This window comes from Heterodontus francisci, unplaced genomic scaffold (genome assembly GCF_036365525.1).
Source record: "Heterodontus francisci isolate sHetFra1 unplaced genomic scaffold, sHetFra1.hap1 HAP1_SCAFFOLD_61, whole genome shotgun sequence".
Classification (NCBI taxonomy): Eukaryota; Metazoa; Chordata; class Chondrichthyes; order Heterodontiformes; family Heterodontidae; genus Heterodontus; species Heterodontus francisci.
In genome coordinates, this window is record NW_027141441.1 from 7351851 (window position 1) to 7368159 (window position 16309).

General features: G+C 46.9%; 1 non-coding gene across 1 annotated transcript; it reads right to left on the reverse strand.

The window, feature by feature from the left end:
* Positions 1–13902: 13902 nt before the first annotated feature.
* On the reverse strand, positions 13903–13974 carry trnat-ugu (transfer RNA threonine (anticodon UGU)). The gene has a single exon. It is a non-coding gene; the product is annotated as a tRNA-Thr (tRNA).
* Between the last annotated feature and the right edge of the window lie 2335 nt (positions 13975–16309).

Below are 16309 nucleotides of genomic sequence, written 5' to 3' on the forward strand. Positions count from 1 at the left end.
CCGGGGATAGAGGGCAGCCCTGTCTGACTCCAGATTTGATCGGGAAACTTTCCGATTCCCACCCGTTGATTGAGACTGCGCTACTGATGTTTGTGTAGAGCAGTTGGATCCAATTGCAGAATCCCTTCCCAAACTCCATTTTGTAAAGCACGTCCATCATGTAGGTGTGCGATATCCTGTCAAAAGCCTTCTCCTGGTCCAGGCTGATGAGGCAGGTGTCCACCCTCCTGTCCCGTACGTAGGCGATCGTATCCCTGAGTAGCGCGAGACTATCAGAGATCTTCCTGTCGGGTACAGTACAGGTCTGATCGGGGTGAATCACCAACTCCAGAGCAGACTTGACTCGACTGGCTATAACTTTGGACAGAATCTTGTAATCAACATTAAGTAAAGAGATGGGCCGCCAATTTCTGATTTCTGCCCTCTCCCCCTTCTGCTTGTAAATGAGGGTGATGATGCCTTTTCTCATGGATTCTGACATGCTGCCGGCCAGGAGCATACTCTCGTATACTTCCAGCAGGTCCGGGCTGACCCAGTCCCACAGGGCCGAGTACAACTCGACCGGTAAGCCGTCGCTCCCGGGAGTTTTACTCGTCTTGAAAGACTGGACGACCTTTGTCAGCTCGTCCAGAGTTAGCGACTTGTCCAGTCTCTCCCTCCTGCTGTCATCTAAGACCTCTGTGATAGATGACAGGAAGGACTGGGAGGCTCTGCTGTCTGTGGGCTTCGCGTCATACAGCCCAGCATAAAAGGATTTGCTGATCCTTAGTATGTCGGACTGCGAAGACGTTACCGAGCCATCTTCTTCCTTCAGGCTGCTGATAACAGAGCTCTCTCTGTGTACCTTTTGGAAGAAGTAACGTGAGCACGTCTCATCCTGCTCAATGGAGCGGACTCTGGATCGGAAGATGATCTTGGAGGCCTCCTTGGCAAAGAGCGAGGCCTGCTGGCTCTTCACCTCTTGGAGATCCTCCTTGACCTAGACCCTCATTGACTGCAACCGGAGTAGATTTTGCATAATTTTCTGGAGTCGGGACAGTTCCCTCTGTCTCTCTCTCGCCTTCTGAACACCTTTGTGGATGAAGAACCTCTTGATGTTCTCCTTAATCGCTTCCCACCAGTGAACTGGAGACTCAAAGAGGGGTTTCACGGTCCTCCAACCTTTGTAATCCCTTTTGAGTTCCTCAACGTTCTCTGGGGTCAGCAGTGTCGCATTGAACTTCCACGTCCCTCTGCCAACCCGCTGGTCGTCCTGTAAGTGACAGTCGGCCAGTAAGAGGCAGTGGTCGGAGAAGAACACCGGCTTGACGTCGGTGGTTCCGACCGTGACAGCACGGGACACAAACAGGAAGTCAATCCTGGAACGGGCAGACCCGTCCGATCTTGACCATGTGTATCTGCGCTGCGCTCCGTCTGCAGGTTTGCTGAAGACGTCGTGCAGTTTGGCATCCTTAACTGTTTCTATTAGGAATCTGGACGTAGCGTCCAGTTTGCTGTCGTCACTGCCGGATCGTCCAGCCGCATCGATGATGCAGTTGAAGTCACCGCCTAGGATGACCGGCCTGGACGTCGCCAGCAGCAGTGGGAGCTGCTGGAATATGGTCAGCCGCTCGCTGCGTTGTACCGGGGCGTACACGTTGATCAACCGGAGCGGAGCGTTGTTGTACATCACGTCTGCTACGAGGAGGCGGCCGCCCACCACCTCCTTAACTTCGGAGATGGTGAAGTTACCTCCCCGCAGCAGAATACCCAGGCCGGAGGAACGGCAGTCATTACCCCCCGACCAGATCGATGGCCCGTGGGACCACCATCGCGACCACTGCCTGTAGGTGCTGAGGTGTGGTATTCCACACTCCTGCAGAAACAGTAGGTCAGCTTTGACCTTGGCAAGGTAATCCAAGGTTGAAACACATCGTGTAGTAGATTTAATGCTACGCACATTAATGGAAGCAATTCTTACACCCATGTTTTACTAAAAATTAGTTGTTGCTTCCCATACCATTTGTCCTCGCTAGTCCCAGTCCTTCGGGATGTTCCTGCATACCCATCGTATGCGCAAGCAGTTTCACGTTGGTTGGGCTCAGAAACCCCTTCTGATTTTTCATGCAGGGTTTGTGCCGCTCGGGTGACATCGGGGGGGTCTTGTAGGCAGAGAGGATTGGGTTGTCCTCAGCTGCTTCCATCTGTTCCTCCTCGAAAACATCACAGCTCCCGGTCTCCCGGAGCTCAGGTGCGCCAGACGTGTCTTTGCTCCCGGTGTCCCGGAGCTGAGATGCGTTGGCCACTTCGTTACGTGTGCGGCATTGGGGTTGGGGCACGCCGGGCCCATCACAGCTTCCAGTGCCCGGGGGCTGGGATGCTTTATCATCCATCTCGGAGTTCTGCCGCCTCTTTTGAAGGGGCTGTCGCTCCAGCATTTCCCCGTCCAGTGAAGAGGAGTTGTTGCAGTCTGATTCAGAAGAGAGCCTCCTCTTGCCACTGGTTTGGGTGGTGGCTTTGGGATGTTTTTTCTTTGTGGTTTTCCTCTGGACCACTTGCCACTGACCTGTTTGTGTAGATAGGCTGACTGGAGGGGAAGCTATGTTGGATTTGGTGCTTGGCAACGAACAAGGCCAGGTGGCAGATCTCTCGGTGGGAGAGCATTTCGGTGATAGTGATCACAACTCCCTGACCTTTACTATCGTCATGGAGAGGGACAGGAGCGGAAGGGATGGGAAAATATTTAATATGGGGAGGGGGAATTACAATGCTATTAGGCAGGAACTGGGGTGCATAAATTGGGATCAGATGTTCTCAGGGAAATGCACGACAGAAATGTGGAGGTTGTTTAGGGAGCACTTGCTGCGACTGCTGGATAGGTTTGTCCCGATGAGTCAAGGAAGGGATGGTAGGGTGAAGGAACCTTGGATGACAAGAAATGTGGAACAGCTAGTCAAGAGGAAGAAGGAAGCTTACTTAAGGTTGAGGAAGCAAGGATCAGACAGGGCTCTAGAGGGTTACAAGGTAGCCAGGAAGGAACTGAAGAATGGACGTAGGAGAGCTAGAAGGGGACATGAAAAAGTCTTGGCGGGTAGGATTAAGGAAAATCCCAATGCGTTCTACACTTATGTGAGGAACAAGAGGATGGCCAGAGTGAGGGTAGGGCCGATAAAGGATAGTGGAGGGAACTTGTGCCTGGAGTCGGAGGAGGTAGGGGAGGTCCTAAATGAATACTTTGCTTCAGTATTCACTAGTGAGAGGGACCTGGTCGTTTGTGAGGACAGCGTGAAACAGGCTGATATGCTCGAACAGGTTGATGTTAAGAGGGAGGATGTGCTGGAAATTTTGAAAGACATGAGGACAGATAAGTCCCTGGGGCCAGCCGGGATCTACCCAAGGATATTAAGGGAAGCGAGGGAAGAGATTGCCGCGCCTTTGGCGATGATCTTTGCGTCCTCACTGTCCACTGGAGTAGTACCAGATGATTGGAGGGTGGCAAATGTTATTCCCTTGTTCAAGAAAGGGAATAGGGATAACCCTGGGAATTATAGACCAGTCAGTCTTACGTAGGTAGTGAGCAAATTATTGGAGAGGATTCTGAGAGACAGGATTTATGATTAGTTGGAAAAGCATAGATTGATTAGAGACAGTCAGCTTGGCTTTGTGAGGGGCAGGTCATGCCTCACAAGCCTTATTGAATTCTTTGAAGATGTGACAAAACACATTGACGAAGGAAGAGCAGTGGATGTGGTGTATATGGATTTCAGCAAGGCGTTTGATAAGGTTCCCCATGGTAGGCTCATTCAGAAAGTAAGGAGGCATGGGATACAGGGAAAGTTGGCTGTCTGGATACAGAATTGGCTGGCCCATAGAAGACAGAGGGTGGTAGTAGATGGAAAGTATTCAGCCTGGAGCTCGGTGACCAGTGGTGTTCCGCAGGGATCTGTTCTGGGACCTCCGCTCTTTGTGATTTTTATAAATGACTTGGATGAGGAAGTGGAAGTCTGGGTTAGCAAGTTTGCCGATGACACGAAGGTTGCTGGAGTTGTGGATAGTGTGGAAGGCTGTTGTAGGTTGCAACAGGACATTGACAGGATGCAGAGCTGGGCTGAGAAGTGGCAGATGGAGTTCAACCTGGAAAAGTGTGAAGTGATTCATTTTGGAGGGTTGAATTTGAATGCAGAATACAGGCGAAAAGACAGGATTCTTGGTCGTGTGGAGGAACAGAGGGATCTTGGGGCCCATGTCCATAGATCGCTCAAAGTTGCCACCCAAGTTGATAGGGTTGTTAAGAAGGCGTATGGTGTGTTGGCTTTCATTAACAGGGGGATTGAGTTTAAGAGCCGCGAGGTTATGCTGCAGCTCTATAAAGCCCTGGTTAGACCACACTTGGAATATTGTGTTCAGTTCTGGTCGTCTCATTATAGGAAGGATGTGGAAGCTTTAGAGAGGGTGCAGAGGAGATTTATCAGGATGCTGCCTGGACTGGAGGGCATGTCTTACGAAGAAAGATTGAGGGAGCTGGGACTTTTCTCATTGGAACGAAGAAGGATGAGAGGTGACTTGATAGAGGGGTACAAGATGATGAGAGGCATAGATAGAGTGGATAGCCAGAGACTTTTTCCCAGGGTGGAAAGGGCTATCACCAGGGGGCATAATTTTAAGGTGATGGAGGAAGGTTTCGGGGAGATGTCAGAGGTAGTTTCTTCACACAAGAGATTGGTGGGTGCATGGAATGCACTGCCAGCGGTGGTAGTAGAAGCAGATACATTAGGGACATTTAAGCGTCTCTTGGATAGGTACATGGATGATAGTAGAATGAAGGGTATGTAGGTAGTTTTGATCTTAGAGTAGGTTAAAGGTTCGGCACATCATCGTGGGCCGAAGGGCCTGACCTGTGCTGTACTGTTCTATGTTCTATGTTCTATAACACAGGTGTTGGGAGGCACAGCCTGGCTACGCAATGTTACAAGGACGTTGAGTGACACCATCGACAACGGGACAGAGAGAAAAACACACAGAAAACGAATAGACTGTGAGGAAGCAAAAGTGAGGAACGGAGAGAGAGAGACAGACAACGAAACTGAGATGGAGAAACAAGGCATTTGTATGATTGTGCTCTCCCTGTTGTCTAAAGGTATTTCCTGTTGTGTAAATATGTTTTCTGTTGTGTAAAGATGTCCCCTGTTGTTGTGCAAAGGTTTTCCCTGTTATTGTTTTATTTTCTGTTCCTGACCGTCTCCTCACTGACCATTTGTCCTGGTTTTATTGTGGCCAACATCACCATCTGGTGGTGGAGAGGAGACTCTGCAGGAAGGGGTTGACAAAGTGGGAGAGACTCGGCTGGTCCGTGTTTGCAGTTTGTGTTCGTGTGAACAAAAGTCATTTGTTACTGATTGATCTGTTCACTCGAAGGAAAAAGCTGATTGCAATCGAGCGCATCTTGTTATTATGGGGAAACACTTGATGTTTTGAAAGTGAACTGTTTGTGTTATTACCAAACATAAATAGCAGAGAATGGTTTCAATCCATCGACCTCTGGGTTATGGGCCCAGCACGCTTCTGCTGCGCCACTCTGCTAACTGCTGTTTTCAACTTTAGCTGCCTGTTAGTGAAATATGTTCATTTCTCCAATGTTTTTATCAAAATAGGATTGTGGTCGGATTTCTCAAGAATCCCGGACTCAGCAACACATGTGCTGACGGACTCACCCTCACTGCACAATGACACAAGGACACTGAGTAACAGCACCGACAATGAGGCAGGCAGAGAAAGACACACAGAAAACCAGGAAGAGATTATCAGGACCCAGAAGGGAACAGACAGAGAAAGGTACTGAGCTAACCAGCAAGAGACAGCGAAAGACTGATGATTTATTTAATTGTGTTCACTGTTGTGTAAAGATGTTCCCTGTGTTCTTTTAAAGATATTTCCTGCTGTGTAATATGTTCTCTGTTGTGTTACTGTATTCGCTGTTGTGTGAAGATGTTCTCTGTTATTATGTAAAATGGTTCCCTGTTGGGTAAAGATCTTCTCAGTTGTGTAAATATGATCCGTCTTGTGTAAAAGTGTTCCCGGTTGTTTAAATATGTTCCCTGCTCTGTAATGTAGAGCTGAGTCTGCACTAATGGAATTGCTACAGTATCTTCCAGTCTGATACTGTATGAGGTCTGGAATGTGATCCAAAGCACAGTCTATACAAATTAAATTGCTATTGTATCTTTTAGTTTCACAATCCGGGGGAGTTTTAAACTGAATTCTCAGTTTGTATCTCAGGTTATACTATCTTTCAGATTCTCTCAATCTGATATCACACTTGAGATTTAGACTTAAGAAAGGATGCACTGGCATTGGAGGAGTTCAAAAGCGATTCACTCAGCTGATTCCTGAGATGAAGGGGTTGACTTATGAAGAACGGCTAAACAGGTTATTCATTCGTGTTTAGAAGAATGAGGGGTGATCTTTTTGAAACGTACAAGATTCTGAGGGGGCTTAACAGGGTGAAGAAGGGTCTCTGACCTGAAACATTAACTCTGCTTCTCTCTTCACAGATGCTGCCAGACCTGCTGAGTATTTCCAGCATTTCTTGTTTTTATTAACAGGGTCGATGTTGAGAAAATGTTTCCACTAGTGGGGGAATCTCAAACTAGGTGACATAGTTACAGAAGAAGGGGACACTCATTTAAAACTGAGATGCAAAGGAATTTCTTCTCTCAGAGGGTAGTGAATGTCTGGAATTCTCTACCCCAGACAGTATTGGAGGCTAAATCACTGAAAGTATTTAAAGAGGTTGTAAATAGATTTTTGAAATATTGGAGAGTTGAGGGCTATGAAGAGCTGCCATGAAAGAGGAGTTGAGGTCTGGGGCAGATGAGCCATGACCTTACTGAATGGCGGAGCAGGCTTGAGGGGCCGAATGGCCTACTCCTGCTCCTATTTCTTCTGTTCTTATGTTATGTTATATCGAATGTATATGTCAGGATGCACTATGGGAATTAATACTGAAACTTATAAACTCATAATGTGTGTAAATATTGGGCTGATATTTAACTTGAATCTCAGAGTACATTATTGTCGTTAATTCTGTAAGTTTGAAAAGGGAACTCTGTGCCATAATGAAAACAAGAAATGCTGGAAATGCTCAACAGGTCAGGCAGCATCTGTACAGAGAGAAGCAAAGTTAACGTTTCAGGTCAGTGACCTTTCAGATGCTGCCAGACCTTTTGAAAGTCCATGTGCACCACATCAACAGCATTGCCCTCATCATCCCTCTCTGTTACCTCATCAAAAAACTACAGCAGGACAGTTAAACATGATTTTCCCTTAAGATATCCATGCTGTCTTTCTTGAATTAACCCACATTTGTCCATGGGATTATTAATTTTGTCCCGAATTATTCTTTCGAGAAGTTTTCCCACCTCCAAAATTGAACTGACTAGGGAGTCAAATGAGGTGAGTTGCTCTAACAGAGAGCCAGCACGGGTTCGACAGGCTGAATGGCCTCCTTCTGTGCTGTAGCCATTCTATTATTGTATGATTCTAGCAACAACTGTTGGTGGAGAGGCAGTGATGCAGGAATGGGTTGACAGAAAGGGGAAAGTCTGGGCTGGTGTGTGTTCGGGTTTGTGAATAAAGGTGATTTGGAAGCTGTGTTCCAAATTGAAGTGTTTACTGGAAGGAAGAAGTTGATGTAAATAAAGAGTAAAACGTGTTAAGATGAAGTGTGGTGTGATTGTGGGGAGCAGTAAATATAGTGCTGGTGAATTATTTGTGTTAATAAACTTCCACTGCGCCCTCTGCTGCAGGCTGCTGTTTATATCCAGCTGTGTATTAGTGCTGTGTGTTAACGAGATAAATGTTTGTTTCAACGCTGTTTATAAAGCAATAGCATTGCACTCAAGCAGTCCCAGACACATCAACACACGTACAAAAGCAAAATACTGCAGATGCTGGAAATCTGAAACATAAACAGAAAATGCTTGAAATAATTAGCAGGTCTGGCAGCATCTGTGGAGAGAGAACAAAGTTAATGTGAGCTCAGGAAACAGACCTGAACTGTTAACTGTTTCTCTCTGCACAGATGCTGCCAGATCTACTGAGCATTTCCAGCATTTTCTGTTTTTATTACAGCAACACAGGTGTTGGGAGGCTCAGCCCGGCTACACAATGTTGCAAGGACGCTGAGTAACACCATCGACAACGGGACAGAGAGAAAAACACACAGAAAACCAAGAAGAGACTGTGAGGAAGCAAAAGTGAGGGACAGAGAGAGAGGCAACGAGACTGAGATGGAGAAACAAGGCATTTGTATGATTGTGTTCTCCCTGTTATCTAAAGGTATTTCCTGTTGTGTAAAGATGTACCCTGTTGTTGTGTAAAGGTTTTCCTGTTATTGTTTTATTTTCTGTCACTGACCGTCTCCCCATTGTGACCATTTGTCCTGGTTTTATTGTGGCCAACATCACCATCTGGTGGTGGAGAGGATGCTCTGCAGGAAGGGGTTGACAAAGTGGGAGAGACTCGGCATGTCCGTGTTTGCAGCTTGTGTTCGAGTGAGCACAAGTGAGTTGTTACTGATTGATGTGTTCACGAGAAAGAAGAAGCTGATTGCAATAGAGTGCCTTTGGAAGCATCTTGTTATTATGGGTAAATACTTGATGTTTTGAAAGTGAACTGTTTGTATTATTACCAAACATAAATAGCAGAGAATGGTTTCGATCCATTGACCTTTGGGTTATGGGCCCTGCACGCTTCCACTGCACCACTCTGCTAACTGCTGCACTAAATTTCAGCTGCCTGTTAGTGAAATATGTTCATTTCCCCAAAGTTTTTATAGAAATAGGATTGGAGTCGGATTTCTCAAGAATCCCGGACTCAGCAACACACGTGCTGACGGACTCACCCTCACTGCACAATGACACAAGGACACTGAGTAACAGCACCGACAATGAGGCAGGCAGAGAAAGACACACAGAAAACCAGGAAGATATTATCAGGACTCAGAAAGGAACAGACAGAGAAAGGTACTGAGCAAACCAGCAAGAGACAGCGAGATCAAAGCAAAATACTGCGGATGCTGCAAATCTGAAATCAAAACAAGAAATGCTGGAACCACTCAGCAGGTCTGGCAGCATCTGTGGAAAGAGAAGCAGAGTTAACGTTTCGGGTCAGTGACCCTTCATCAAGGAGGCGAGGACAAATGGTATGGGAAGCAACAACTAATTTTCAGTAAAAAATGGGTGCAAGAATTGCTTCCATTAATGTGCGTAGCATTAAATCTACTACGCGATGTGTTTCAACCTTTGATTACCTAACCAAGGTCAAAGCTGACCTACTGTTTCTGCAGGAGTGTGGAATACCACACCTCAGCACCTACAGGCAGTGGTCGCGATGGTGGTCCCACGGGCCATCGATCTGGTCGGGGGGTAATGACTGCCGTTCCTCCGGCCTGGGTATTCTGCTGCGGGGAGGTAACTTCACCATCTCCGAAGTAAAGGAGGTGGTGGGCGGCCGCCTCCTCGTAGCAGACGTGATGTACAACAACGCTCCGCTCCGGTTGATCAACGTGTACGCCCCGGTACAACGCAGCGAGCGGCTGACCGTCTTCCAGCAGCTCCCACTGCTGCTGGCGACGTCCAGGCCGGTCATCCTAGGCGGTGACTTCAACTGCATCATCTGGAGATCTAAAATGGACCAGGGCGGGAGGGACACGATGTTCAAACCTCTGGACAAGTGCGGGAAAAATGTACCCAACGTAGCCCTCATCCTGATGACCACCTTTGTGTGCAGCTGCACCAAGCTGTGTGTGGAGCCCCAGTACACAAACACCAAGTGTCACTCTGTGCTGAGGTGTTGCGAAGGATGGGTCTGGTCACATTGCCGCGGATCGCTTCATCCAGTTGGACCATACCGTACCAGCTATCCTTCGTGGGAATGTTTCTGCGGGAAAACACCTTTGACCACCAATCCATCAGGCAGTGGTCTGCACGGAATGTCCTGAAGGCCCTACGGGTAAAGGAAACGGTGGATCCGGTCGGATGGTTCCCCGAGCAGACTGCCAAGGTGATTTGGCAGAATGCCTCATCACCAGAACTTTCAAACAAGCACCAAGATGTAGCTTGGCTTGTGGTAAGAAGAACCCTTCCTGTCAGATCCTTCCTGCATGCCCGAAGTCTCGCCCCCTCCACACGCGGCCCTCGAGGTGGCTGCAGTGGGGAAGAGACAGTTGCCCACCTCCTTCTGGAATGTGTCTTTGCAAAGCAGGTGTGGAAAGAGATGCAGTGGTTTTTGTCGAGGTTCATCCCAAGCAGCTCTGTAACACAGGAGTCTGTGCTCTACTGGCTGTTCCCAGGGATACACACCGAGATAAACATTAACTGCTGCTGGAGGACCATCAATTTGGTGATAGACACTCTTTGGTCTGCCCGAAACCTGCTGGTCTTGCAGCGGAAAGAGTTGTCCACGACCGAGTTTTGCAGACTGGCACATTCCAAGGTCCGGGACTACGTGCTGAGGTACGCACTAAAGCTTGGGGTTGCCACTGCAAAGGCTCAATGGGGAAAGACCACTGTGTAAGGTCCCCCTGCCATAGTGAACTGGGCAGCTGGACCCATTGGAAACCCCTCGTGCTGAAGACACCAGATATGGGTTTGCTGTAAAATGTCCATGTCAGGTAAAACGGAGTGGAAGGGTTGTGAGGCAACTCACTCCTGTATTGAAGAAAACTGATTTCCTTTGCACTTTTTGGAATGTCAACTTGGTGCTGTTTTGAACTGTTGTATAATGCATTTTTTACCGATTTATATGAAGAAAGCATATTTTTAGGAATAAAATCCTGGGGATTCATATGCATAGTTCTTTGAAGGTGGCAGGACACATTGAGAAAGTAGTTAGCAAAGCATATGGGATCTTGGGCTTCATAAATAGAGGTACTGAGTACAAAAGTAGGGAAGTTATGCTGAACCTGTATAAATCTCGAGTTGGGCCACAACCAGAGAATTGCATCCAGTTCTAGTCAACACACGTTTGGAGGGATGTGAGTGTCCGAGAGAGGGTGGAGGAGATTTATCAGAATGGTTCCAGACATGAGCGATTTTAGCTGTAAGGTTAGGTTGGAGAAGCTGGGGTTGTTCTCCTTGGAGCAAAGGAGATTGAGGGGAGATTTGATAGACATGTACAAGATTATAATAAATATGACAGGTTTAGATAACTTACAGGGCTATGGGGATAGAGCGGGGGAATGGGACTGAATGGATTGATTTACATGGGCTTGATGGGCAAAATGACTTACTGTACTGTAGTGACTCCATGACTCAATGACTCTCTCTCCTTCTCTCTCTCTCTCTGTCTATCGATTTACCTCTCTCTGCCTCTCTCTCTCTATCTGTCTTTAGCTGGTCCTCTAACTTTCTATCGCACTCTCTCTCTCTTTTTTTTTCACTCTCTCTCTCTCCATTACACACATATTTGTCAATCACATGTCAAAGAAGGAAGCGTAATGAAGGAATGGCTGCGCCCTTGAAAATGTTTCCAGCAGAATAGTTAAATGTTTAAAGTTTCTGTAGGGAGTTTGACCTGAGATGGTGAGACACAAGGATGTGAGGTTATTAAAGTCTTCACCAAATGTAATAGGGAATAATTTTCTTCACTGGTGAACCCAAAGGAACAAATCTGGCACAAGAATGAGAAAAGTCAGAGGATTGAGAAACATCCAATGGTTCTTCACATATACAAGTCAGCAGACACACAGAAAAACAGTTGGTTGAGAGTTCAGATCCAGTGATAGACTGGACAAATATCGAGCCAATGCTTTTTTCTTTATAAACCCCACATCTGTCCACTTGGCTATTGCACCTCGTCTCGATGTATCTGATAATACTGATACTATTTGTATTCCACAGTTGCTTTGAAATCACAGGCAATAGAAATGGATTGGGAATGTCAATGGTCAGGAACCATTAATGGATTGGGAAAGTCAATGGACTGGAAAATATCAGTGGATTGGGAAATTCTATGGACTGAGTTATATCAATGGATTGGGACAGTTCAGTACATTGTGAAACATCAATGGATTAGGAAACAGGAATTGAAGGGACAGATGGAGTTCAACCTGGAAAAGTGTGAAGTGATTCATTTTGGAAGGTCGAATTTGAATGCACAATACAGGCTTAAAGACAGGATGCTTGGTAGTGTGCAGGAACAGAGGGATCTTGGGGTCCATGTCCATAGATCGCTCAAAGTTGCCACCCAAGTTGATAGGGTTGTTAAGAAGGCATATGGTGTGTTGGCTTTCATTAACAGGGGGATTGAGTTTAAGAGCCACGAGGTTATGCTGCAGCTCTATAAAGCCCTGGTTAGACCACACTTGGAATATTGTGTTCAGTTGTGGTCGCCTCATTATAGGAAGGATGTGGAAGCTTTAGAGAAGGTGCAGAGGAGATTTACCAGGATGCTGCCTGGACTGGAGGGTATGTTTTACGAAGAAAGGTTGAGGGTGCTAGGGCTTTTCTCATTGGAACGAAGAAGGATGAGAGGTGACTTGATAGAGGGGTACAAGATGATGAGAGGCATAGATAGAGTGGATAGCCAGAGACTTTTTCCCAGGGCAGAAAGGGCTATCACCAGGGGAGATAATTTTAAGGTGATGGAGGAAGGTTTCGGGGAGATGTCAGAGGTAGGTTCTTTACACAGAGAGTGGTGGGTGCGTGGAATGCACTGCCAGCGGTGGTAGTAGAAGCAGATACATTAGGGACATTTAAGCGACTCTTGGATAGGTACATGGATGATAGTGGAATGAAGGGTATGTAGGTAGTTTGATCTTAGAGTAGGTTAAAGTTTCGGCACAACATCGTGGGCCGACGGGCCTGTACTGTGCTGGACTGTTCTATGTTCTATGTTCCAGATGAAAGGATTGCATTAATCAATGGATTAGAATGTGGAGAGGCAGGAGAAAATGATGCCATTTTAAGTAGGGGGCCGGGGGTTAGTAGAAACAGACCAGGGCTATTTTACTCTCTATCTCACTCCTTTCTTCTATCTGGCTCATTATCACATCCTCTCTCTCTCAGCGCGGTGGGAATCACTGGAACCCACACTTGCTGCTCAGATTGTTTGGTTCCGGGAAAATACAAGGTCCACATCAGATTGCCAGGAAGGATAAATGTGATTCAGAGCCAATCATATTCCTGGGTCACTGACCCGAAACGTTAACTCTGCAAAGAAGGGTCACTGACCCGAAACGTTAACTCTGCTTCTCTTTCCACAGATGCTGCCAGCCCTGCTGAGTGAATCCAGCATTTCTTGTTTTTGTTTCAGATTTACAGCATCCGCAGTATTTTGCTTTTATATTCCTTTTGGTGATGTGTGCTCAGCCTTGTTAAATCAGCAAAGGCAGCAGGAAATGCAAATCCTGAAGAGTTTTGAAAGAGTAAAGAAGGAGAAAGTGTTGCCAGTGACAGAAGGGTCAGTAACCAGAGGAAACACATTTAAAGTAATTGACAAAAGAATTCGAGTTGTGATGAGGAGATTGTTTTTTCAGCAGTGTGTTGTTCTGGTCTGGAATGCAATCCTGAAAGGTCAGTGGAAGCAGATTCAATGTTAACTCTAAATGGAATTGGATATGTACCTGACATGGAAAATATAACAGGGCAATGGGGGAAAGGACCGGAGAGCGGGATGTGGGATTAATAGAATAGCTCTGTTAAATATCCAGCAAATGCACAGTAATAAGGTTCAGTGCTTGGACCTCAGATATTTTCACTCTATCAATGGCAGAGAAGGCTCGAGGGACCATGTGGCTACTCCTCATGTTCTTCCCAGTGTCCAGGATAAAGTGTAACATGACACTGATTTCCAGATGGCCGACACAAATGCAACAGACATCTTTTCTGGAAACATCACATTTAAAGTGAGAAACTAATCAGAAGGCACGTACGGGGATTGAAGCCGTAATCTTCAGTTTACAAGACTGACGCCTTACCACTTGGCCACCATGCCTTTTCTTAATGGACATCTGAGGCTCCAGAGGAGGATTTGTGATTCTTTTTCAATTTGGTTGAAACAGCATCGAGAAACATGCACAGAAATAAAGAGGGATTGTGGAATGGGAAACAGATCAGCCTCATTTACATCATCAGCATCATGAAATCTTCATTCAGACGTTCCATTCCCATCCTCAGCTTTTCTCACATCTGTACAATAATATAAGAGTGGACATTGTGTTGTTACTTGGCAGATTATATAAATAGACTATGTGCATCATCACAGGAAGTGATGTAATATAATCTGTACAGCACCTCATGGAGAGTTGTCGATGAAACCTTCAATGCAAGATGTGCAGAGTAAACTCAGGTTATTTTAACCGTCAGATTCTTATAAATTGTGTACTAAGCCTTGACAGATATCAGAATATTATATGGGGGCCACAGTAAACCAAAGCGAAGATGGAGAAATCTTTGCCTGCACCTTTGAAAAGGTCACTGGACTGAACCAAGCCGAGGAGTGGCCGAGATGGTTCCAGAGGTTTGCAAGGTATCGTACTGCATCGGGTCTCGTGCAGAAGCCAGACATGGAGCAGGTCAGTACGCTATTGTCTGCAATGGAGGGAGTGTGCAGGCAACATCCTCATGAAGAACAGAAGGCTACATGTGAAGAAGTTATTAAGGCACTCAAGACCTATTTTAATTGAGGAAAAAAATGTCATCGTGGAGCCAAAGTTAAAACGCTGCATTTGTTGACAACGCAACCACCAGGTGACGCTGTACTAGCACATGCGCAAATGCAGCCTCTTCCACTGAAACTTCACTGTCTGTGACATTCAGGCAGCTGCCAGGATTAAAGATGGAGCTACTCAATTTCTCACAGAAAACAACTTCGACCCAAAAATCCCCTCAAAGGTTGCCATCACCGCCTCCGTCCCACCCCAACAGTCCCCCGCTACCTCTTGCTCATTCGCCAGTTATATAGTACCAAGTCATCTTAATTCACCGAAAGTGAATTACTTTAGGAGCAGTGACTGTCGTTTCATAAGCAAATATGGCACATATCTACACAATGGACATGTTTTGGTTGATACTCGGAGAACGTTGCGCTATTTGAAGTCTCATTAGAAGGACAGCACCTCTGACAGTGCTGCACACCTTCTGTAATTCAGTGAGGTTTCATAGAGTCATAGAGTTATACAGCACAGAAACAGGCCCTTCGGCCATCAAGTACCTATCTATTCTAATTCCATTTTCCAGCACGTGGCCGTAGCCTTGTATTCTGTGGCGTTTTGAGTGCTCATCCAGATACTTCTTAAATGTTGTGAGCGTTCCTGCCTCCACCACTCCTTCAGGCAATGTGTTCCAGATTCCAACCACCCTCGAGGTGAAACATTTTTTCCTTAAGTCCCCTCTAAACAGTGCCATCCCATTCTCCGGACGATCATTCCCCGCTTCCCCCCATCCCACTCTCTGACTGCTCACTCCCCGCTTCCCCCACCACCACCCCCATCCTGCTTTATGGCCGCTCACACTCCAGGCCATGGGCTCTGCCGCTTCCCTCCTCTCGGCCACTCGCTCCAACATTGCCCCATCTCCCCTCGAGGCTCGCCTTGCTTTATCGGGTGATGCGGTGAAGAATGATCGCATGTTGGAGCGAGAGGCCGAGAGGAGGGAAGCAGCATGGCTTAGAGCTAATGTCTGGAGGGACGTGGGGGGGAAGCGGGGCGTGAGTGGACGGAGAGAGGGCAGTCCGGGGGTGGGGGTGGTAGCAAGCGGCCGGAGGGCGGGGGAGCGGGGTAGCGAGGAGCGGGCTGTGAGCGGCCTGGAGTGAGTGGCTGAGAGGAGGTAGAGAGTTTTCCCGCGCATGCGCCACTTCGTCCTGGAAGACGTAGGCAGGGCATGCGCAGCATCTCAGAGCGCAGGAGACTGTTTGTGCATGTGCGAGCTTGGAGCACTCTGATGACGTCGGCTGGCTGCTGCATTGTCAGGAATCACTTTGAATTTAATAAGCGTACAAAACAGAAAGGGGAGAGTATTCACTCATTTATCAATGACTTGTACAAACTCACGGAGGATTGTGAATACCGCAACTTAAGAGAAGAGCTGAATGGAGACAGGATTGTGTTCGGGGTATTAGACAACACCCTTTCAGATCATCTACAGTCCAGGGCTGATCTCACATTAACGGAAGAGTATCAATTGAGCAGACAAACAGAGGTTAGAAAGTTTAACCAATCCGTTGTTCGAGGGGACAGGGAGAGTCTGATCTCGAGAGTAGCAGACTCAATTGAATTTGTTAAGAAAACAAAAGGAAAAATTAGTGGTAAAAGACAAGAAAGACGGGAAGA